The sequence below is a fragment of the Salmo trutta genome, chromosome 14, assembly GCF_901001165.1.
Source record: "Salmo trutta chromosome 14, fSalTru1.1, whole genome shotgun sequence".
In the NCBI taxonomy this organism is placed as follows: Eukaryota; Metazoa; Chordata; class Actinopteri; order Salmoniformes; family Salmonidae; genus Salmo; species Salmo trutta.
This window is the reverse complement of record NC_042970.1, coordinates 58208838-58234926: the sequence shown is the minus strand read 5'-3', so window position 1 is coordinate 58234926 and position 26089 is coordinate 58208838. Positions and strand designations below refer to the sequence as shown.

The 26089-nt window shown below is 42.3% G+C and overlaps 1 protein-coding gene across 1 annotated transcript in view; it reads left to right on the top strand.

The window, feature by feature from the left end:
- LOC115208446 (CSC1-like protein 2) overlaps positions 1–2714 on the top strand; it is a 101682-nt gene extending 98968 nt beyond the window's left edge. The window contains exon 25 of the transcript XR_003881176.1: positions 1438–2714. The gene's annotated coding sequence lies outside the window, so the exon portion shown is untranslated. The remainder of the gene's footprint in view (positions 1–1437) is intronic.
- The last annotated feature ends 23375 nt before the right edge of the window (positions 2715–26089 follow it).

The following is a 26089-nucleotide window of genomic DNA, read 5'->3' as shown; positions in this document are numbered from 1 at the left end:
GGACAGCGCAAATTGGCTCCAACTAGAGGAGTGGGAGGCCCCGGTGCACAACTGAGCAAGAAGACAAGTACATTAGTGTCTAGTTTGAGAAACAGATGCCTCACAAGTCCTCAACTGGCAGCTTCATTAAGTACCCGCAAAACACCAGTCTCAACGTCAACAGTGAAGAGGTGACTCCAGGATGCTGGCCTTCTAGGCAGAATTGCCAATAAAAAGAAAGAAAAGATTAAGATGGGAAAAAGAACACATACTCTGACAACATCCTGGACTAGCCTCTTCACCGTTGACGTTGAGACTGGTGTTTTGCCGGTACTATATAATGAAGCTGCCAGTTGAGAACTTGTGAGGCGTCTGTTTCTCAAACTAGACACTAATGTACTTGTCCTCTTGCTCAGTTGTGCACCGGGGCCTCCCACTCTTTCTATTCTGGTTAGAGCCAGGTTTGCGCTGTTCTGTGAACGGAGCAGTACACAGCGTTGTACGAGGTCTTCAGTTTCTTGGCAATTTCTTGCATGGAATAGCCTTCATTTCTCAGAACAAGAATAGACTGATGAGTTTCAGAAGAAAATTATTTGTTTCTGGCCATTTTGAGCCTGTAATCGAACCCACAAATGCTGATGCTCCAGATACTCAACTTGTCTAAAGAAGGCCAGTTTTATTGCTTCTTTAATCAGGACAACCGTTTTCAGCTGTGCTAATGGGGCGGCAGGTAGCCTAGTGATTAGAGCGTTGGACTGGTAACGGAAAGGTTGCAAGATCGAATCCCTGAGCTGACAAGGTAAAAATCTGTCGTTCTGCCCCTGAACAAGGCAGTTAACCCACTGTTCCGAGGTCATCATTGAAAATAAGAATTTGTTCTTAACTGACCTGCCTAGTTAAATAAAGGTAAAATAAAAAACAATTTCAAAAGGGTTTTCTAATGACCATTTAGCCTTTTAAAATGATAAACTTGGATTAGCTAACACAATTTCATGAAATAATCCAGTCCAAAACAGAAAAAAGTGGATAACAGGACAAAGGGAGAAATAGATAACTAAAATCACTGGGTAAGTAGAGCCATCACTACCGTATATTGACTATTGACTTATTTCTTTATAAGCCTAGCCAGTTCTTTCAGATCTGTGAACACCATAGGGATGGGGTCAAATGGGAAAGACCAAAAATGTACCAGGCCCAAGAGTGTGGCTCCACTGACTAGTCCAACAAATGAGGTGCACTGATAGTGAAGATCTGCTAGAGGTCACTGTATACCTGTGTTTTTGTATTACTATAATTATCATGTTTTGGAATGGGACGAATCCTCTCTGTGCAAAATGATTTGTTGTAACAACAAAAAGGATGTTTTACCAATTTGCATCAGGAACATGCAATAGCAAGCGTGACATTTGCAAAGAAATAGAACTAGAGCAGTGACTTAAGGAAATGTTGACGTCTCAGGTGTACTTGTTGTAAAAAAAAAAAACCAGACGTAACATTTTTTTTTCAATTGTATTAGTTTGCAACTTTAAGCCTTTCGATCTGTTGATGAAGCTAATCTATGAAAGCTGTGGCTATTGGTAACAGTAACATTTTATCAGGTAGGAAAATAAAAACATGTACCATGGTTGTCTGGTTATTAGCAGCACAGTTTCCTCTGTAGACACACTGAAATTACCATTGTATTGTGGTTTGTCCCTGTTTGAAAACCATAGCTACATGCAGGAGATATTGTAGCTTTTCTGTGTCTACTCTGTTCTGTAACTTCTGTTTCCCTTTTAAGTGAGTGTGCACTAACACTCCGTTCATGATTGTATGCACACTAACACAAGACTAACAACTGTCCAGTGAAAGTACATTTTCCTGACAATATAAATATTTTAAGAGGCTTGCTTGCTAATAGACAGTCTATTTCTCAATGGAAATGAAGTTACTTTACAATAACACTATTCTACAGTGACAAAAAAAGGCTTTGAGATATTTTTGTAAATCGCAAAAGGAACTGTTTTCAGTGACATAGCCTATTCCAGATTTGATACCGATTATGTATTATGTTGATAGCTGTGACAATGCTGTTACATGTATTGGGATTTATTTATCATGAACTGACTTTTTATTTTACAACTGTTGCTAAGGATTTAAGTTATGAAAAGAAGAATGTGATCTGAAAAATAAACATGCCTTGATAGAATCCTATCACTAACAGGAGTCATGGTTGCTGATAATGGACCTCTGTACGCCTATGTAGATATTCCATTAAAAATCATGTTTCCAGCTACAATAGTCATTTACAACATTAACAATGTCTACACTGTATTTCTGATCAATTTGTTATTTTAATTGACAAAAAATGTCCTTGTTTTTGAAAGAAAAGCACATTTCTAAGTGACGCCAAACTTTTGAACGGTAGTGTATATATGTTTTTGTAAATAGCCATAAATTCCCTATTAAGTTATGGTAGTGTTATAAAGTACATAATCTACAGTTTCTATAAAACATGAATAAGGGTAGGGCTACATATAAACACAGAAAATGGTCACACGTTTGTTTGCTTTTCAGTCTCTGCAAACATTCATGCTGGTTCCCTTCACTAAGACAACTAAGGAAAGTTTAATTTGATGCTGTAGATTTGTCAGATTGTGTATACTATTTATTTTTTACTTTTGTCCAAAGGTCTGTATGGTGAAGCATTTGTCATTATCTGTTCCTTGATCAATAAAATTGGCATTCATCCTTCATGTTGGTTTATAAGAACATGATTGAGGAGCGATCCCTGTGGTAGCAGAGATTCCATCTCTTTTGACATAATGCTATTCCAGTTAGACTGGTTTTGTAGATTGGATTCCCAATCCCTTTCATGTGTTATTGTTTTTGTGATAGAACAGTAGGGGTGAGCGGGAGAGAGATGGAAGGGCACCTATGGTAAAGTGGCCGAGACGTTTGTTTGGTCAGGAGCGGTACCGCTACACCAGACTCCGGCACTAATTTACAATCCGATCGCACTTTGTAGACCATTTTAAAGGTAATTTCCAATTGAGCGGAATTATGACGTGTTAACCATAAATGCAGTCTCGGCTCTCACGCAATTACACCTCTGACACGCCTAAAGAAAAGCACTGAAAATCGATACGTTTTCCCGCTAACACAGGTTACCGCTGATCTCATTGGGTCCATACTTGTGAACATTAGAAAAAGTTTAAGGGCTCTATTCAATCGGTATCGCTGAAGTTCAGCGCTACATGATTGTAATTTAAAGGAAATGTTCCCACGTTAGCGAAGAATGCCTTCACAACGCTGCATATGTTGGCTCAAGCGGAATTAGCTTTACATTTATATTGCGCAATCAGTGACGCTTCAGTGATCGATTGAATAGAGCCCCCAGTTGAATATTTTTCTCTGTCGCAAAATCCACATCAGACATTTTAAAATCAGACGTAGTGGCACCTGGTATAACGCTACATGTATAGCTGTTCCCATAAAATAACCTGGCACATTTAGCCCTAAGCTAACCCGACGAGTTGGCCAGTGACTACTACCTGTAACAAATTCCTATCAAGATCTTAGACTTTATACCCACCAACCAATGGCATTTCTTAAAATAGGTCAACTTGGCCACCAGTGGGATATTTTAATCCTCCAAATTCAAGGTTTACTTTTGTTCCACTTTGTAACTAAATGTAGTGTGCCAATATTGCATGATGCATCCTTTTACTAGGTTACTAGCTACTAGTACAAAATTCAAAAAGGCACATTTTCATATATGTGACAAAATCCCACATTTTTGCTTATCCGTTTCACACTTCAGTGTTTTTACGGAAAAAATATAAATGGGGTCTTTACAGCATGTACATTTATTGTACATCATAAAAGACGTAGAGCCTCATGGACTTGTCAAATAGCTGTCATGTAACGTACCTGAAATTGACAGTGCACATTAAGCACGGGTTCAAGCCAACTGTGTCAAGCTTTTTTGTTGTGGAAAAAACTGTTCAGTGTCCAGTATCTTTGCTACACCCCTGTGTAGCAGTAGCATATGGCACATTTCCATTGAGGAATTTACCTGTGTTTTACCCAAAAGGTTCAGACCTTTCTGTGTCCATCTATGCATGCCATGGGCCATGGCCCTGGGTACTACTTAACTCTCATTTACATAACAATGGCTAACCTTAACACCTCACAAAGCAAAAGTCTTGAATGATGCAGAGGTTGTTAATTCTGTTCGCCACGAGTCTTTAGTGTCACACTCCTGATGGAAACTTAAGGTTACTTGCATAACCCCGGTTCTATGATATTAAGAGTGAGACATCTCACTAGTGGAATTCACCAGAATCTCCTAAGTAGCTCGAAGAACCAATCTTGCACGTCTGTCGGATGGGTTATGACGAATGAGGGAGCCCTTGCCCGAATTTCCTCATTGTCTTGCGAGTACGGGAATGTGTTGATGTTTTCATAAAATCAGAGAACCGGGTTTTCGCAAGTAACCTTGAGTTCTCTTTCAATTATTCATTTTGACTTCTCAATAGTGGGATATGGCCAAGTCCCGTATCACACACGCTCTCTGAAGCCAGGCAGTCTTAATATCAACCCTCGGAGGTCCTGACACTAAGAACAGTGACGTTTCATCAGTAGAACCTCATAAAAGTATGAGGTGATGCCCAACAAGCTGCATTGCAAATCTCCTGCAAGGACATGCCATTGACAGTGCCCAAGAGGTAGCCATACCTCTGGTGGAGTGAGCCCGTAGGCTATTGCTATTTTAAGCCGATATAATAGCTTCCACAATCCAATGTGATAACTGTGGATGAGCCCAGGACACAAAAGAGTTGGTTGCTCTTGCGCAAAGCTCTCGTCCTATCCAAGTAGGATGGCGTAACCTTGACCTCTGTTCGAAAGGTCCTGCAAGAAGCATAAAATCTCAGATAAAGAGCATTGGTAAGGAATTATCTGTTTTCGGTCACATCACTTATCAAAAATGCAGCACTTATTTTCATACAGTGAGCGTGTTAACGGGCTCTAGCACTCTGGATTGTCTCAATGACTCCAAGAGGCAAGCCAGTTGCATCCAGATTTAACCTCTCAAGGAGTTAGCAAGGCTCGGTGTATAACAGGAGAGTGATCTCCTATATCCAGAACTTGCCTTGCCATGGAAGGGCTACCAAGATGAGGGATAAGCCTTCTCCCTCACTCTGGCCAGAGTGGGAAGTATGAGGCTGAGAGGAAGAACAGCGTAAAGCAACATCCTCGGCCAAGGGGTGTGCCAGCGCATCAACCCCCAGTGGTGCGTCTCCTGCTAGTGCTAAGAACAACGGATGCACGTTTCTTGCTATGCGAAGACAGTATCTCTCCCAGATCTGTTTCACCACTTGGGGAAGGAGTCTCCAGTGCCTAAGATGGGGATTTCATCTGGACAATAAGTCCGCTCCTACGTTCATTACACACGGGACTTGAGTCGTGCTTATGGACACTAGGTGTGCTCCACATAATAATCCTGACGTATAGTCTGTGTAAGCGCAGGGAGCGAGTGCCATCCTGGCACTACAGTCGTATTGTCCATTCTGATCAAGACATGACAATTCCGAATGGGGTGGGTAGAAAATGTTTCAGTGAAAGCAACCCTGTCAGAAATTCTAGGTAATTTATGTGATCAATGCGGAGTTGTGGGATCCATACTCAAATCAAATGTATTTATATAGCTCTTCTTACATCAGCTGATATCTCAAAGTGCTGTACAGAAACTGTACAGCAAGCAATGCAGGTGTAGAAGCACGGTGGCTAGGAAAAACTCCCTAGAAAGGCCAAAACCTAGGAAGAAACCTAGAGAGGAACCAGGCTATGAGGGGTGGCCAGTCCTATTCTGGCTGTACCGGGTGGAGATTATATCAGAACATGGCCAAGATGTTCAAATGTTCATAAATGACCAGCATGGTCAAATGATAATAATCACAGTAGTTGTCGAGGGTGCAACAAGTCAGCACCTCAAGAGTAAATGTCAGTTAGCTTTTCATAGCCGATCATTGAGAGTATCTCTACCGCTCCTGCTGTCTCTAGAGAGTTGAAAACAGCAGGTCTGGGACAGGTAGCACATCCGGTGAACAGGTCAGGGTTCCATAGCCGCAGGCAGAACAGTTGGAACTGGAGAAGCAGCACGGCCAGGTGGACTGGGGACAGCAAGGAGTCATCATGTCAGGTAGTCCTGAGGCATGGCCCTAGGGCTCAGGTCCTCCGAGAGAGAGAAATAGAGAAAGAGAGAATTAGAGAGAGCATACTTAAATTCACACAGGACACCGGATAAGACAGGAGAAATAGTCCAGATATAACAGACTGACCCTAGCCCCCCGACACATAAACTACTGCAGCATAAATACTGGAGGCTGAGACAGGAGGGGTTAGGAGACATACTCTGTTTATTGCATTTCCCTTGTGAACTGCAATGGCATTACCCCTAAGGGAGTGCCATGAATGAAGATTGAGGGACTCTTCCAGAATGGAGAGCTGAGAGATGTGCGGAAGTTACCTCTATCTGGCGATGGAGACGATGCCGTGTACACAGGAGTTGGGCAAACACCCAGCGCAGGAAGTCTCTCATCCTCAGTAGGCCAAGGTGTACTACTGAGAATGTGGACGCCATCAACCGCAGCACTCGTAGGCACATCTTGAATGTGACCGAGCGCCCCCTACAGAAGAGGGAGAGACACTGTTAACTCACTGACACTGGACACTGGAATAACTCAATGCGGTCTTCCGAGAGTGTTGCCTGGTGTAAGAGAGTGATTTCACCATTACGCCTAGGTGGGGAGAGTCTGTGCTCCACCCGAGAGGAGGCAGGCCACGGAGTAAACTGTTGGCTGCCCCTCTCTGCCACAGGGTGCATACCCCTAGGTCGGGGAACCAAATGGCGGGACCTTGATGCGGCTGCAGCGAAGGACCATTTTCCTCACTATCGGCCCCTGTTAGGTGATCCAAACTGTGGGTTTGATGCCCGTTTTGTCGCTGGGGGCCTCTCACGCGAATTGGCCTATCCCTGCCACGAAGCCCTGGCTTGTGGTGAGATAGTCTGGGTAGCCACAGTTTCCAGGTCTACGGGTCAGACAGAAGTTGAAGGCTTCGCCCTTCTTCTTTTTAAGTTTGCATGGCGGCGACAGCCAGCCCAAACAGTTCCTTCAGCTCGACAGGAGAGTGAAGGAAATCTGCTCTCTCTGTCTGACAGGCTGGACAGGTTCAGCAACAGGGCCCTCTCCCCTTCCACTGCAAGGCTCATGTCCTGGCCACAGCCTTCAATGGTGCCTCTGGAGACTCAGTGGTTAAGGTCTGTGATGAAACATCTCATCCCAAAGGTCTGGGTTAGGCTTGCCAATCGATAGGAGATTGTGCACCTCCAACATCAAATCAGCCTGGTAATCCAGTAGTAGGGACGTAATGTTCAACACCCATACAGAATGTTCATTAGACATGTACACCTTTTGGTAGATAGACATGGAGAAGTAGTCTGTCTTAACAGGGAGAGAAGTGCCTGTCATTGACGAGGCACTGGGGTTGAGGTGGTTGGCCAGCTCCTCCATGTCTTTGACATTCATGTTGACAACAAGTTTTGTTTCTGCCAGGTAAACTGGGATGGCTGGGAGAAGTTGTCTGCCTGGGATGGTGCGAAAGGGAAGCTTCTCCCTGTCGTACCAGTCCCTTTCTGCGTTGCCACCCCCCACGGGTTCGGGCCACTCAATACTGAGTATGGTCGCTGCCCGTTTGAAGTCGTTAATGAGCGAATTTCTGTCATCTACCATTGATGCCCCGTTTTCACCTCCTCGTCCTCTTCCTGCTTGGAAGCCTGGAGGAGGTCGGTCATACTCTTGCCATCGTCCTCATTGATGACGACCCCTTCCCACTACTCTGGGGCCAAGCCCTGGAAAAGTGGGTGAAGGTCCTCAGGGTAGACATACAAGACGTCGGTCCATGAGGGCTCAAGTTAAGCGTGGCGACAAACCACAGCTAGTCCTTTAACAATGTGAAGGTAGTGAGCGTTCACCACATAGGCTAATAGCTTAGCTAGTTAGCACAAAGTTAGCCAAAGGAAGCTAATGCTATGTTGGTCTTGCGACGAACAAAAGCGCGGTTCGTGACCGATAAGTAGTGACACTAGGACAGTCGGTCTAGTCAATGGTGGTAGTGGTTTGAGCTAAATGAGAGCGAACTAGTAATTCTACCCTTCCAGGTAGAATAACCAGCTGGTAGGATAGCTAGCCTTGTGGCACTAGCTACAAAAGGAGACAATGGAAGAAAAGCGGTGAAGCTAATTCAAAGCGGAAACTTTTCCTTTCGGTAAAGTCACCCAACATAAAAGACGAAAGATGACAAACTGCGCTCGGCGGCGTAACCTTGACCACACACCAGTGAACAGTTAGACAGGAAAACAGATCAAGTCCGACTGAGGAGAGTTAAGTAGAACTCTTCTGTGAGGAAGAGGCATAACAATGATCAGAGGGCAGGCGGGTGGCTCTTTTGTGAGGTGAGGGGCTCCCTCATTCGCCAATCGACCGTTCTGTCTCCGACAGCCGTGTATGATTGGTTCTTCAAGCTACGTAAGTATTCAGACCCTTTACTCAGTACTTTGTTGAAGCACCTTTGGCAGCGATTACAGCCTTGAGTCTTCTTTGGTATGACGCTACAAGCTTGGTACACATGTATTTGGGGAGTTTCTCCCCAAATAGCTGCACAGCTATTTTCAGGTCTCTCCAGAGATGTTTGATCGGGTTCAATTCCAGGCTCTGGCTGGGCCACTCAAGGACCTTTAGAGACTCGTGTTCAAGCCACTCCTGTGTTGTCTTGGCTGTGTGCGTAGGGTTGTTGACCTGTTGGAAGGTGAGCCCCTAGCCTCAGTCTGAGGTCCTGATCACTCTGGAGCAGGTTTTCATCAAACATCTCTGTACTTTGCTCAGTTCATCTTTGCCTCAATCCTGACTAGTCTCCCAGTCCCTGCCATTGAAAAGCATCCCCACAGCATGATGCTGCCACCACCATGCATCACCGTAGGGATGGTGCCAGGGTTCCTCCAGACGTGATGTATGGCATACAGGCCAAAGAGTTCAATCTTGGTTTCATCAGACCAGAGAATCTTGTTTCTCATGGTCTGAGAGTCCTTAAGGTGCATTTTTGCAAACTCTAAGCGGGCTATCATGTGCCTTTTACTGAGGAGTGGTTACTGTCTGGCCACTCTACCATAAAGACATTATTGTTGGAGTGCTGCAAAGATGGTTGTCCTTCTGGAAGGTTCTCCCATCTCCCCAGAGGAACTCTGGAGCTCTGTCAGAGTGACCATTGGGTTCTTTGTCACCTCTCTGACCAAGGCCCTTTTCCCCCGAATGCCCAGTTTGGCCGGGCGGCCAGCTCTAGGAAGAGTCTTGGTGGTTCCAAACTTCTTCCATTTAAGAACAATGCAGGCCACTGTGTTCTTGGGGACCTTCAATGCTGCAGAAATGTTTTGGTACCCTTCCCCAGATCTCTGCCTTGACACAATCCTGTCTCGGAGCTCTACGGACAATTCCTTTGACCTCAGCTTGGTTTTTGCTCTGACATGCACTGTCAACAGTGGGACCTTATATAGACAGGTGTGTGCCTTTCCAAATCATGTCCAATCAATCGAATTTACCACAGGTGGACTCCAATCAAGTTGTAGAGACATCTCAAGGATGATCAATGGAACAGGATGCACCTGAGCTCAATTTTACGTCATATAGCAAAGGATCTGAATACTTATGTAAATAAGGTATCTGTTTATTTTTTATTAATTTGCAAAAATGTCTTAGAACCTGTTTTTGCTTTGTCATTATGGGGTATTGTGTGTAGATTGAGGGATTTAAAAAAAAATAATTTTAGAATAAGGCTGTAACGTAAGAAAATGTGGAAAAAGGGATCTGAATATTTTCAGAATGCACTGTACTTTAACTTGGACCTCTGTCTCAATGTGCATCTGCCAATTAAAATCATCAACGTAGTTGCACATGATAAAAGGCTATATGTTAGCTGTTCCCATCAGATAACTTGGCATGTATTCATGGATGCCAAGGGAAGCCAGGCTTCCCCCAAAAATGTACTTTCGTCTCACTGTGTTTCATAATTTTCCTTCAATTCACTGGAGGCTGAATATATCTCACTGGAGAAAGCATCCGAGCGAGTGAAACAGCCCCCTTCTTTCTCTGTATGTGTAGGCCATCTATCTGGTGCTGTCTGGTCCAAAAGAGTATGACATTGTTGCGGCCCATAGCATTGAATACAAGGGAAGCAAGTGAGCATTTGGTGTCATTGATTAAAAAATGTATAAAATAATAGACAATCAGCATTGAGCCAAACTGAGTGAGCTCAACTCTGAATGGTCCTGGCGCACCAAAAAAAAGTATAAAGGGAAGCAACTTGAATTGTTGCTTCTCATTGTGTTGTTGTCCTCCAGTAGCTAGCTAAAATTGTCTCTTTCCTAAATTAGCCATGGATAGAGATAAGGATTTGGAATTGTAGTTTGAATTAATTCTCCTTACTGGCCATTGATTATAATGGCAATTCTGATCCAACTGTTAATTAATAAATGTTTGCCCCTGTGCCTGAGAGGATGGAAGTTCAATATGTAGCTAGATGTAGATGGCTAATGTTAACTAGCTAACGTTGCCCGTGAAAGGAAGTTAGGCTAGCGAGCAAGCATTTTAGCCAGGTAGCCTAAGACAACAAAAAATAAAAGTGTGTAGTGATAGACGGTTTTGTCAACAGGAAAGAGATGAGGATGACATTGGTGTTTCTTTACAATAGGGGGAGTCGACATGTTTTTTTCTACTTGCACAAATGCGCACGAACACACACACAGGAATCAGAACCATTTACATCCACATCATATTTATCTTACGTTGATTGGACTAAATCGTTTTTGGTATCTTTTAGTTGTCACTGTATTAGACTAAGCTTTTAGTTGTCACTGTATTAGACTAAGATTTGATGATGTTGAAATGGTGCTCCTATTTTCTTTGTGACTTGCGGTACCTCTTCGTGGTTCTAAATCAATAGTTGTTTAGTGGTCTGAAAATGTTGGAAACATTAACTTGCTTGACCATGCTGTAGGTCATGTAACTGTTTGTTACATGCAATAAGCTTTGTGGACTTCACTGGACAGAGGTTGCTCTCTGGTTTTGTAATGAAACAAAGGTGTGGTTGAATTTATTCGGCCTTTAGGCCTACATATCACGGGTGCAGGGCATATGAACTAACAGGTTATAGAGCAAACAACGCAATTATCACAACACACAGGTTGTAATATGTTTTTTTATGGCTTTCCCTGTGATTTTTACCCACGCACCACTACTGCAGACAGCCCTGTGCTAACCTACACACAAGTGGCCGTGATTATATCCTGTTCAAAATTCGTATCAGCCAATTAAAATCGTTGACTTAGTTGGACTTGTTTATGAAAGCGTACTTAACAGAAGTTCAACGGCATGTTCTGATAACCAAAGCAACTACTGTACGTTACATGTGTTGGTTATTTCTTAAACATCTAAGCCATTTTATCAGATATTTGATAAAATATTTAATTTGGCCTTTACTAATATAGCCTGTAGAAAAGCATTGAATAACATGTTAAAAAGACAGTTAAAAAAAAGAAATGCTTTTTTTCTTCACTCTGCGGTCCAACTCAACCCAAACCATCTCAATTGGGTTGAGGTTGGGTGATTGTGGAGGCGAGGTCATCTGATGCAACACTCCATCACTCTCCTTCTAAGTCAAATAGCTCTTACGCAGCCTGGAGGTGTGTTGGGTCATTGTCCTGTTGAAAAACAAATGATATTCCCACTAAATGCAAACCAGACGGATGGCATATCAATGCAGAATTCTGAGGTAGCCATGCTGGTCACCAGCAAAGCACCCCCACACCTCCATAGTTCACGGTGGGAACCATACATGCGGAGATAATCCGTTCACCTACTCTGCGTTTCACAAAGACACACCGATTGGAACCAAAAATAAAAATGTTTGACTCATCAGACCAAAGGACAGATTTCTGTGTCTAATGTCCATTGCTTGTGTTTCTTGGCCCAAACAAGTCTTCATCTCATTGGTGTGCTTTAGTAGTGATTTCTTTGCAGCAATTCTACCTTGAAGGCCTGACTCACTCATACTCCTCTGAACAGTTGATGTTGAGATGTGTCTGTTACTTGAGCTCTGTGAAACATTTATTTGGGCTGCAATTTCTGAGGCTGGTAATTCTAATGAACTTATCCTCTGCAGCAGAGGTAACTCTGGGTCTTCCTTTCCTGTGGCGGTCCTCATGAGAGATAGTTTCATCATAGGGCTTGATGGACTGCATTTGAAGAAACTTTCAAAGTTCTTCATTTTCTGTATTGACTGACCTTCATGTCTTAAAGTAATGATGGAGTGTCATTTCTCTTTGCTTATTTGAGCTGTTCTTGCGGTAATATGTACTTGGTCTTTAACCATATAGGGCTATTTTCTGTATACCACCCCTACCTTGTCACAACACAACTGATTGGCTCAAACGCATTAAGAAGAAAATAAATTCCACAAATGAACTTTTAACAATGCACACTTGTTAATTGAAATGCATTCCAGGTGACTACCTCATGAAGCTGGCTGAGAGAATGCCAAGAGTGTGCAAAGCTGACGTCAAGGCAAAGGGTGGCTACTATGAAGAATCTCAAATATAAAATATAGTTTAATTTGTTTAACACTTTTTTGTTTACTACATGATTCCATATGTGTTATTTCATAGTTTTGACGTCTTCACTATTATTCAACAATGTAGAAAATAGTAAACATTTAGAAAAACCCTTGAATGAGTAGGTGTGTCCAAACTTTTGACTGGTACTGTATATATTTTTTACACATATTTAAACCCTTATTTTTGTTGGCAAAAATTACCTCCAGACTTCCATTCATTTGTATGGGTTACGAGTCCCGTGACACTTGTGGGCGTCATTAAGCAAAAAACGGAGAACACCATCGTGAGTCTCATCTTTCCATAGAGTGGAATGCTACAGACATTCGGATGCTACAGACATTTTTGTGAGAGGAGACATTTTCGGGATGTGTCCTGGACTGACAACAGTGCTATTGCTCTGCAACTTTCCACCACAGATGCAGAAGGGCGACATAGGTGAATGCAGTGTATTGAGATGCAGCCCATGCAAAAAAAACAGATCTAAACTGACGGATTTTTATGGGGATTTTTTTACTATTATATTTAGATTGACACACTATTGTGTCAATAGGATCTAATGGGATTTATATAGCTCACAGTGTAGAGCACCTACCTTGTATTTGTTGCAGATTGGGCGACAAATCCCACATTATTTTCTTTCTTTCTTTGAAATGTAGAATTGCATTTATTGTGTTTGTATGTTGAAGTGAAGTGCTATCAACAGCTTGAAAATGAAGATTAAGAATTAATTTAATTAGGAGCTTCCTTCAGCCTTGCGGACAAACACACTGCTATGGCCTCAGTCATATTGCATAGGCTGTTACATGGATGTGTACACCTAAATGTAAGCCTGCAACATTTTATCAGAATTTTTATATTAATCTACTTTGTCACATATGCGTTATTTGATTTTTGAACCTTGCCTTGACGCGGGCTTCAAACTGACGACCATCATATCTCGCCACTTCTTAGTGGATCACGCAACCAATTACGGTTAAACTACAGCTATTTGACATGACCACGAGTATCTTCAACTTTTGTTTTTACAATGTAAAAATATAAACGTACACGTTGTATATTCCTCCTACATCTTTATTGTAGTGTGTGAAACGGATAGGCAAAATCTTAGGTTTTTGTCATATATGCGAAAACGTGCCTTTTGAATTTTGTCTTAACGTTAGTAGCTAGTAGCTTAGTCAAAGATGCATCATCCAGTATTGGGACCTAGTGGAACAAAAGTAAACCTTCAATTTGGAGGTTTAAAATATCCCTCTGGTGGCCAAGTTTATCTATTTTAAGAAATACCATTGGTTGGTGGATATAAAGTCTAAGATCTTTGATAAGCTGATGTGGAATTTGTTACAGGGAATAATCACTGTCAGCTGGTTAGGTTAGCATGGGGAAGATGGAATGAATGTCGAAGGCCCGGGCAAGGAAGACGGTGGATGGCGAAATCAAGAGAGGCAGAAAGAAGAGCACGAGGTTGAAACCCAAACCGGCATCTGCGAAATACAATCCGAGTACTTTTTCCTTTGAGTCAAATACAGGACAGATACTGTAATTACATGTTACGCTCCTGAAAACCCTGCGCAGTCGACAGATAGTGAACTCTCAGAAATGTTACCTGCCAAGTGAAGAGGAAGAACCTGTGCCAACAGGTGAGGTGAAGGCTTCTGAGCCTCACCCCAATGATCAGGAAAATGCCAGAGAAATCTCTGGCCTAGTGGGAGTATGATTCTTGGAGATAGTGGATCCATGCCTTTTGGCAGATCCATTTGTGGTATCAGGCTGGGTGAAAAGGAAGGGAAGCATTGGGCTCTGTCAATTCGGTAAAAGTATCCAGAAGTGGACTTGATGATTTGAGTGTCTGCTGCCCAAAGGGAGAGGGAGCTACGTGTTTTACAAGTCGGGACAAGATCTGTGTCCTGCTTTGCTCTCCGGAGCACAGCACCGCTGAAAGGAGTGATAACTAGGGTGGCGTGTTGAGGTGGATCGACTGAAGTTGAGGATTAGCAGCAGCAGAGAGGTATTTGTGTATCAGAGATTTTAGTGCAGAAGAACTACAGAGGGTTTTGAGAGAAGGGATTCTAACCTCCAAGGCCGATGGTCCGGAGTAGAATCTGTTAGGGCCAAAGTAGTGGGAAGGGGTGGTGGGATGTGTTGGGGATGGTGGTGTGTATACCAATGATGGACTGGCCATCTGGACCCCCGGGAGTTTTCCCAGTGGGCCGCTTGACAATTGGGACCGATGCAAAGCAAAATAAAAATAACCCCAGCCCCTGCTTACATAAAAATTACCAAGTGCTGTGTGTATGACTGGCCCAGGCGAGGGGGCTGCCGGCCCACTGCAACTGCGGTTGGTATGACATGTCAGCTTCTCTCTCCCAGCCAGTTACTTTTGGTCCAGTCCATTCAAACTTTACCTGGGCCCCGCCCCTTTCCCATCTCTGTTAAGTGGTGACATTTAGATAAATAGTGGAGTGGAGCAAGATGGCCAAACAAAAAGAGAAAAAATGTAAAGGTGGTGCTGAAAAGCGGAGAGAGAAGAGGTTGAAGTCCCTTGAGTATGATGCAGCCAAATGTTTTAAAATAACAAATGATTAATTTGGTGCCGTTACCAGTCAATCATCTCCGCCTAGTGAGCCTAATGGCACTGGCAGCAGAGAGGAGCGAGAGCAGAGAGAGCTGCCCATTGAGCCCAGTGATACCAGTTCAACTGTTAGTCAAGGTTTTGCAGCTGAAGCAATAAGACAGAAGACAATAGGGATGAGATAAGCAATGTTTGGGTTTGGCTAGCTGGCTATTTAGCCTTTTGTTGAAACAAGCTCTCGTCAATGTCACTTTTCGTGAACCGACCAATCACAGCCTGGATGGGGCGGGACATAAAAAAAGGTTGACGTGCTACAGCAAACTTTTGAAATGTTGAACTCATTGTTATGCATGAAATATTATTGACAAGTCAGTACTTAGCATTAACTAACCACCAATGTAGACAATTTTTCTTGTCTACAATGACAAAGACTTAATGACGAAACAAAACCTACAAAAATGATAAATGTTTGTTGTGTATTTCTTAAACTGCTGTATGGTCCAATTGGAAATAATATTATACTAGTGGTATATAGCATACTATTATATGAAATTATGAATATACTAACATTCTATAATTAATATACTAATATTATATTAACATACTTTTTATTTAAATGGTATAATATTATACTAATATACTAATTACTCATCCAGGTTGAGGATAGTGCACCTGCAGTGGACATATGTAGATTGATCCAGAGCCAGGATGCCACTGCCATCCCAATTTTTTATTATTTTAAGAGGCCGAAGTCAGGGCACCTAGATATGTTTTTTAGTTTCCACCCCCAACAAAAATGTGAAAAGTCTGTGGTGCAGGTTTTCTTTTGTAAAGATGGGACCAACAGGAAGTGGCTGTCACACAGTGAAGAGAACCATGCTTTATTCTGCTTCATTTGTATGGCATTTGCAAAGCCCACAGAGAAAAGCCCTTTCATGAATGGAATGGCAGACTAGAAGCATATACATCAGAGAGTGGAAGAGCATGAGAACAGCATTATGCATAGAGGTTATACTGAGGCCTACTTTCTAAGGTCCTCCAAAAGGTAACATTGAGAGCCTGTTCATCGGCAGTCAGATGTCTGCTCATAGAGAGCAAGTGTGCCGAAGAAGGCAAGTGCTAGAGAGCATTATAGATGTTGTTAAAGTCATAGGCAAGAGGGATCTGAGCTACAGAGGCATGCAGTCTGAAGCAGTTTATATGCTAGTTGACAGCAGCATTGACCATGGCAACTTTTTAGAGATGATCATTCTGCTGGGAAAGTACGACCTGTGTATGAAAGAGCATCTCACTGCCTGCAAAGAGAAAAGCAAAACACTGCATGAGTCTGGGTCAAGAGGGGGCAGAGGCTCTAATCACTCTATTATCAAAGACTAACCATTGACGTCATTACCACCATCCAACACACAATGCATGCCACCATAGCAAGTGAAATCCAGGAAGCTGGTATGTTTTCAGTCCAGATTAACACTAATGCAGGACATTACAACACAAGATCAAAGCTCTGTCATAGTCAGATATGTGACGAACGTCATCCATGAGAGGCTTGTGGCTGTGGTGAAATGCGAGGCATCCACTGGACAAAACTGGAAAACATAAAGCTTGACATCAGCAAGTGCATTGGCAATTCCACTGATGGAGCCTCTAGTATGCAAGAACAGTATAAAGGCTTCTCTCCCCTGCTCTCTGCAAAGTCCACCAATCAAGAGCATGTGTGGTGCTATGCATACATTTTGAACCTTGACTTGGCAGACACAACAGAGAGTGTCTTGGCAAGTGGGTCACTTTTTTCTCTCATTACCAACATAGCTGTGTTCTTCCGTGAATCCTACCAGAGGATGAACATTTGGGAGAAGAAGAGCAAGTACCCAAGACATAGAAGTCTTGCTCCAATTGGAGAGACGCTGGTGGGCTAAATACAGCGCCTTAAAGAAGGTCTTTGGAGCTTTTGGAAATCCAGATGAGGGTCTGTATGTTGATGTCCTTCTCACTCTTTCAACCATACAAGATCAGAAAGACATAAACACTACTGCATGGATCAAGGCACAAGGATACATTGAGGGGTTGCTGAATTATGAAACAATACCTACAGCTCAGATATTCCTCAGAATATTTCAGGTCACCTCACCAGTCTCAAAATATCTTCAAACAAATGGAATGGACATTCTGACTGCGCATCATAAGGTTGTGTTACAGAGGAGCAGCTGAAAGGAATGGCAAGAGATTTTGAAAAAGTCAAGGCACCTGCAGACACATTTGTTCAGTGGGCCAACAGGAAGTTGCAGGAACGGGATGAGGAAACAGAGCTGGAGTTAGAGCACTCTGCTAACGAAAAGGGCTCAAAAGAAGAAAGCCATGCCTGGAGAGATGGCACAATATGATACTTTTACTGGGGCAGAGCGTGCATACAGGATTGGTGTCCATAATCAAATTCAGGATACAGTTATAGATAGCATCTATCAGCGATTTCTGAGTAATGTCACCTTTGTATGCCGACCTGGCTTTTCTGGACCCTAAAAACTTTAGTCAGCTAACATCCAGTGCCAGTGGCCTTCCACAGACAGCCCTTCAAGAACTAAGCAAATGTTTGATCAAATTTGACAGCAGAGCAACAGTGGCCAATTTACAGAGTGAGCTCATGAGTCTGGCAGAACAGCGGACTAGGTTAAAACAATCGGGATTTGAAGAATACACAACCAGGACTATGGAGGATCATGGACCTGAAGGAAATTAAGATGAGGTGGAGATGGTGAACAAGAGCTGTTCATCTTGCAAAGACTGTCCAGTGTGTTGCTACCGTATTCTTAGTCAGTACAACCTATTGGCTGACGCATACCACATCCTGGGCCTTGCTTACAAGTTCCTCCTTACCCTGTCAGTAACCCAGGTAGCTTGCGAGCGGAGATTCTCTACTCTGAAATTCATCAAGAGTAGGCTCAGAGCACTCTATCTCAACAGCACCTGGAGGCTTTTATGCTCATGGCTACTGAGCGAGATGTTTTAATGGCCCTGGACAGTGACCTGGTTATATATAGCATTGCTGACAGAAGTGAGCTGCTGCAGAAATGGCTAATTTAAGGAGGTAGGAAATATGTTTATTTTAATTTTATTCTATGACTTGCCTACCCACCACTTTTTACCAAAAAATGTCCTCCTGTATTATTTATTTTACCGGTCAGATGGTTCCAGAGATTTTTGCCACATTGCTGCCAGTGCCATTGTGCCAATATGTGCTCCTTCTAGCCAGCCTCCTCCTAAGAGCAACACGTTCCCCTTGTTCTATTTTACATCTATTTTACTAAAGTTATTGTTATAAATATTGTTCAGTAATCTTGTTTACATAAAGTGTGGTGTGGGTTGTGTGGGTGGTGGTGTATTGCTGGGAGGGTTTTGGTGGGCCGGTCTGAGTCAAAAAGTCCAGGGCCATTTTTCATTCCTAGTCCGTCCCTGGTGTATACTGTATACGTTATATAGGGTTACATGGTGGTGCAGTTTCGTTTTTCCCCCATTTCCCTTTTTTTGTGAACAAATGTGCAATACACGAACTGTGGAAGGCAGCAATACGCAACAAAGCGTCTAGTCTGCCGGAAAACCACACAAAGAAGAAGAAGTTAGCATAGGGCTAGTAGAGGTTAGCATAGGGCTAATGATGGGACCAGCTACAATGTAATGTTCTTATCACATGCAACTATGATAAACCACAGAGCAACCAATATAGATCCTCCGTTCATAGTCTTGAAATCATTCTGAATCATAAATTTTTTTTACAACCGATATGCTGAAAATCTAAATCATTTGAATCATTTCAACTTTGCAACAGATATGATGCAGATCTAATGATGTCAGATCTTAATTTTATCACTATGTTGTCATATTTTTTCCCCCCTACGCATCAGGAAATTCAAATCAGCCTTGTTATTTAGATAAGTACGGGTTTTCATGGAACGTCTCTTTCTCTCCATGTGGGGGCAGTCGAGTTATTCCGGAACAGTGCCAGCTATCAAAATCATCCTCACTCAAACGCTAACGCACCAGACAGAATATGAATAAATGTCCTACTGCTACTGCAGGCCTATAGATCATATTACTACAACGTTCAAATGTACAAAATGGTATCTGAAATGCATCCATACACATCAACAGGTGTCCACTACAACATACAAGTGTCAAGTGTATCTGAAATGCAGCCGCACAGTAGGCTCGACCTAAAATATAGCCTACTGTGGCCTATCAAAACTAATTGCACACATTGGCCTATAATATCAGATGTAAAGACGAGATGAAATTGAGAATAGTGAGGTAGCCTACGTAATGGAGTGCTGTGCACATGAAAGAGAGTGACTGATAATGGTTCCCGCTCAGCCCAGTCCAAACTGTTCGCTGCTCTGGCACCCCAATGGTGGAACAAGCTCCCTCACGACGCCAGGACAGCGGAGTCAATCACCACCTTCCGGAGACACCTGAAACCCCACCTCTTTAAGGAATACCTGGGATAGGATAAAGTAATCCTTCTAACCCCCCCCCCTTAAAAGATTTAGATGCACTATTGTAAAGTGGTTGTTCCACTGGATATCATAAGGTGAATGCACCAATTTGTAAGTCGCTCTGGATAAGAGCGTCTGCTAAATGACTTAAATGTAATGTAAATGTAAATGATAAAAAACGCAGCCCATGATTTTTTTGATCTATAGATTATTATCGAATAAGATGTAATCTTAAGGTTTCCTAGCGAACCTAAGGTTACGATCAGCTGTCAAAATGGAGTTAAATTGTGGCCTGGGGTGGTCCAGCAGTTAGGGCCGCTGCCATCAGTGCTCACAGATTGGCCACTATGTTGGTGTGCGTTCGATTCCAGCCCATTCATACAAAGTGTCGGGTAAATTGCCACAGTAGATTTGCCATGGTAAACGAGGATCATTACACAGGTGCACATTGTGCTGGGGACAATAAAAGGCCATTCTATAATCCAATGCCAGATGTTTTGAAGGAGCAGGCAATTGGCATACTGACTGCAGGGATGTCCAAAGTTGTTGCCAGATAATTTAATGTTAATTTCACTACCATAAGCTACCTCAAACATCTTTTAAGAGAATTTGGCAGTACGTCCAATGGGCCTCACAACCGCTGACCACGTATAACCACGCCAGCCCAGGACCTCCACATCCGGCTTCTTCACCTGCGGGATTGTCTGAGGACGGGGTGCTACTGAGGAGTATTTCTGTCTGTAATAAAGCCCTTTTGTGGGGAAAAACTCATCCCAATTGGCTGGGCCTGGCTCCCAAGTGGGTGGGCCTATGCCCTCACAGGACCACCCATGTCTGCGCCCCTGCCCAGTCATGTGAAAGCCATAGATTAGGGCCTAATGAATTTATTTCAAGTGGCTGATTTCCTTCTATGAACTGTAACTCAGTAAAATATTTGAAGATGTTGCATCTTATAGTTTTGTTGAATATAGTTATGGTCTGCTAAGCTGTTATGCATAGGCCTACTGTAATATCAGTTTGATGCCGGCATTTGAAGTCATTTTTTACTTCTTGAAATAAATGCAATTAACTTGTGGGCCTAATATAGGTTATCTACATTTTTTTAAACAAACACACCCATCCCAAACATACCCCTGGTGGCCCCACCCTACTATCCCCAACCTCAGACAACCCATAATATAAAAACAAAAGATTTACAAAAAAAAATGGTTTCATTAAAATTAACACTACACTAGAATACAAATGATACACAGAAAAATAATTTGCCAATACAACACCATCAAGAAAACGTTTATCACACACCTACATAATCTCCAGAAATTCAAAGATTTCTGAGGCAGCTACTTTCCAAGTTTCCAGAGTGCTAGGTCTGGCTTTATTCATACGGGCAGTGGATAACTCCTGCATAACTATTCCCTGAAAGTATGCCAGCCATTTCCTTATATGAAGGTCATGTGGTGGCAACCAGCGAGGAACAACACGTTTTTGGGCAGCAGTCAACCCAACCAGCCAAACCTTTTGCTGTTTCTCATTCAGCTGCAAATTATTAATCATCGTTAAGCAACAGCAGAATTGGTTCAAGGGGTAAAGTTTTATCAATCATGTCAGAGAGAATTGATGACACTTTCCTCCAGAACTCATAAACCTCTGGACAATCCCATATCATATGTTTGTATGTGTCAAGTGTATTAAAGTTACATAGGTCACAGTATGGGCTTGGAGCCTGTTTTGCATGAAAGTGATGTCCAATAGGATCTATGACAAAGTTTAAAATGAATTAACTAATGGTTTGAGTTATCTGATGAGTGAAATATATCTCCCAATCAATAGCCTCATCATTGACAGCCAGATCATTTACCCATGCTTCAAACATTGAGAGCATTAACACTTGAAGATGAGAGTAAAAAGACATAAAACCTCTGGAGGGGAATGTAAAAAGCAACTATCATCGGGTGCCTTCCCAGACTTGTACCCCATGTGCACGAAGCGCTGACTGCTGTCTAAGCTATAGAAAGGACAACGACCCTGGCAAACAAAACAAAGACTGAGTCTTTGACTAACATTTATTGAAGGGATAGAACAGTGTTGGGAAGATGTGGGAGAGTGAGTCAAAGGGCAGTGGGCCAGATATGAACCCATGCCAACTCTGGCATGTGTGTGCCTGGTTCAGCAGTTGTAACTGCTGGACCACACAGGCACTGAGGCCACCAATGTATTCTGCTTATTGCTTGACTTGAACATGTAATAAAACAATTGCTTTTAAAAAATGATTTTCCCTAAGGAAAAATACACATAACCCCTACAAATATGTCAATTTATTATAATCCACATAAGAATTCACATGAGACGCTCTGTAGCCTGCACGTAGCCTACATAGACTACTTGAACTGGCACCCAGTGGACTTGGAGTCTAATGTACAATGTAGGTATGGTACTGTATTGTATACAAACACTGCTTCCAGCTGCTCCATGGCGGCAATTCTAAATATTTCTTCAGTCATTCAAATCCTCCTGCTGCAGGATTATTTTCCTCCTATGACGAAACGAGTTGAATTAATATCCAACATCTGTAAATTGCCAGAATGTGATGCCCAATTCTATATCAACTCGTAGGCAATGGTGCACTGTAAATCTGGTCATTAGAAGACGCATGGAGCTTGCACTTCACATACACAAACAAATCTTACAGACCTTCGGAAGTGTCAGGTATAGGGAGCAGGGTTTGAGGTCTTGAGCAATGTTGCCAAGTGTTCAGCCTACAATTGAGCTTACAAAGCTACGTAAGTAATGAAAAACACTGACCCTGACTGAACCCCTGAATGTCATCCTTATCGTGCATCTCCACATAAATACTGCTAATGAAATATGCGCTCAACAGATAGTTTAATTGGTGATTGGGAAATCCTGAGGTATTTCTCAGGGTTAAGATTGCAAGAGGATAATGACTGTGAGCAATAGCAGAAATTCAACATGTACTCTGAAGTTTGTAATCTGCATAGGGGAAAATGGATGTTTCTATTTGCAGACAGAAAGAGTACAGTGAAAAAGTAGCATTGGAGCACACATTGAACTATGTTGTGAACAAGGGAAATATGTTGTGAATTAGAAAAGTGCATCCAAGGCTTATCCCTCTGATGAACGCACCAATTCTATACCTCGGAGACCACATCCCACATGAAGCCACTTAATATGTTGATGATTTAGCCAGTGGATGATATAATCTTTTCTGATTCCATATTTATTAGTACACACTTTCCTAGAGCATTCAAAAATATTTATACTAATATTTCCGTGCCATCTGCATTAAAGTTTGATTAAATGACTCTTCACATATTAAAAACCTGGAAAAATACACATGGTTCCATTTTTATTTATAAAGTTCATAGTGATGTTTTGGTACAGTGATTCTTACATGACATTGTCGCCTACTCTATTCAAAGTGCAGTGAAGCATTAAAGTAATGCTGCATTACTTTCCCTTTCCTCCATATCTCATACTGGCAAAGAAAAAAAACATGCTTAAATTGGTGGGACGGTGAGAGCATTGGTGGGAAGGTGAGGGCATGAGTTATCAAAGCTATACAAAAATAGAAGAGGTAGTGTTCTCTTATTTTCTATACACAGTAACATACAGTCGTGAGAAAGTAAGTACACCCTTTGGAAAGTGGTGATTTTAAAAAATATATTTTTTTTATTTTACCCCCTTTTTTTGTCCCCAATTTCTTGGTATCCAATTGGTAGTAGTTACAGTCTTGTCTCATCGCTGCAACTCCCGTACGGACTCGGGAGAGGCGAAGGTCGAGAGCCATGCGTCCTCCGAAACACAACCCAACCAAGCCGCACTGCTTCTTGACACAATGCCCATCCAACCCGGAAGCCAGCCGCACCAATATGTTAGAGGAAACCCCGTACACCTGGTGACCTGGTCAGCATGCACTGCGCCCGGCCCGCCACAGGAGTCACTAGTGCGTGATGAGACAAGGATATCCCTGCCGACCAAACCCTCCCTAACCCGGACGACGCTGGGCAATTGTGCACCGCCCCATGGGCCTCCCGGTCGCGGCAGGCTGCGACAGAGAAGGAAAGTGGCCATTTTTTAATACATTTCTTTTTACATATTTGGACACATGGATATTTGAGCTAAATTCAAACCACATTCATTGATAAATGGTAACCCAATTTATCACATCACACAAAAAAAGTACTTGTGTTATGCAATTAAAATAAACAAAAATGCAATTTCCTTATGCAGAAAAAATGTGTACACCCCTACCTTTACCATCACCTAAAGTGGCTAAAATTAGGATCAGGTGCACCAAAACAGGTGCAAATGATTAGGAAATCATTAGAGAGTACCTTGGGAGGGTCCAGCCTTCCAGAAAGATTAGAAACTTGGTCTGGTTTGGTCTTAACCATATGTGTGTGTGGTAACATCATGCAAAGATCAAAATACCTATCTGAGGCCCTCAGAAGAAAGATTATTGATGCCCGTGAGTCTGGGAGGCGTTACAATCCATTTCCAAGCAATTCGAAGTGCATCGTTCCACTGTCCGATAGATCATCTACAAATGGAGAAAATTACAGACCACTGGAAATCTACCTAGGACAGGTCGTCCCACCAAATTCAGCTGACCGAAAGATGCTCATACAAGTCTCTAAGAACCCCAGGGTAACATCAAGGCATCGACAGGCCTCTCTTGTCACAATCAATATCGAAGTGCTGTCAGAAAGAGACTGCACAAACTTGACCAACATGGGAGGTCAGGAAGGAAGAAGCCTCTGCTCTCAAAAAATAATATCAAGACAAGACTGACGTTTGCCAGACAACACCTGGGTAAGGACCAAAACTACTGGAACAATGTGCTCTGGCCAGATGAGTCAAAGGTGGAGTTTTTTGTCCACAATTCCAGACGCCATCTTTGGTGAAAACAAAACACTGCCTTTGAACAGAAGAACCTCATACCAACCGTAAAGCATGGAGGTGGTGGCATTATGGTTTGGGGCTGCTTTGCTGCCTCAGGGCCTGGCCAACTTGCCATCATTTAGTCAACCATGAATTCCATATTATACCAGGCCGTGCATGCAAGACATCCCTCGAACGTGACACAGTTGAAGCAGTACTGTAAAGAAGAGTGGGGGGAAAAATTCTTCCCAGTCGATATAAGAGACTGATAGACAGTTCAAAGAAATGGCTACAATAAGTTATTTCTGCCAAAGGAGGCAACACCAGTTATTGAAGCTAGGGGTGTACTTATTTTTTCCGCACTATGGAATTGTATTTCTGTCTATTTTTTTAATGAATAAATGATTGCAAAATATAATCTTTCAGTTTCATTTAAGTTACCTTTATCTGCCAATAGTGTTGAAGTGAAGATTACATATCCATCTGTCCAAATATTTACAAAAACAATACTACTTTCCAGGGGATGTACTTACTTTTTCACATGACTGTATGTACATTAGAACATAACATTTAAGTGATACCCCGCTAGGTATAGATTCAAGATATTGTTCTCCTCATCTCCTGCTACTGTAAAGTAGGCTTTTTAAGGCTGCTAATCATACTGTCATAATTTAAAGTGAAACTATATTGTTTTTGTGACACTCCATTAAGACATTAACAATACACTACCGTAAGAAACATTTTAAAAAATCATGGAGATATGGCAGTTTGCAAAGACAGTCATTGTAACAAAGCTCTTTGTGTAATTTCTTAACAAAAAATGGAGGCTGTCAAAATGACCATGGCCTGGAGATGATTTGGCTTTGTCCATGTTTGTCAGCTCGTTAGGGCACATGACTAAAGATAGACTCAGTGAGATGACGTTGCATGCACAAAGTAAACACTATATCAGGTACATTTCCACAACAACTAAGAGTGTTGATGGAAAAGGTTTTGATCCTGTAGCTGTTTTGGTCCCATTGTGGCAGCGTGATGTGCCCCCATGCACATGCGCAGATACCAGAGAAGGCTGTGGGAGGAGCTATAGTAGGATGGGATGAAACGGTATCCAACCACATGTTTGACTCCCATCTATTCCATTCCAGCCATTACAATGATCCCGTCCTCCTATAGGTCCTCCCACTGGCAGATTCGTGCTCATCTCAATATCTGCCGTGCTGCTTGTTGCAATGTTATCTCGCTGAGGCGATCTCACTGCACATCACTTTCTTGTAGGGATTGTGTTATTCATGATTATACTGTATATTGCACTCATACTAATTAAATATATTTGCCAATAAATGGCAGTTAATATAGCCGTAAATTGTGTTTGCTTCGTATTGAGCAATTTTTTTAATTTCACCTTTATTTAACTAGGCAAGTCAGTTAAGAACAAATTCTTATTTTCAA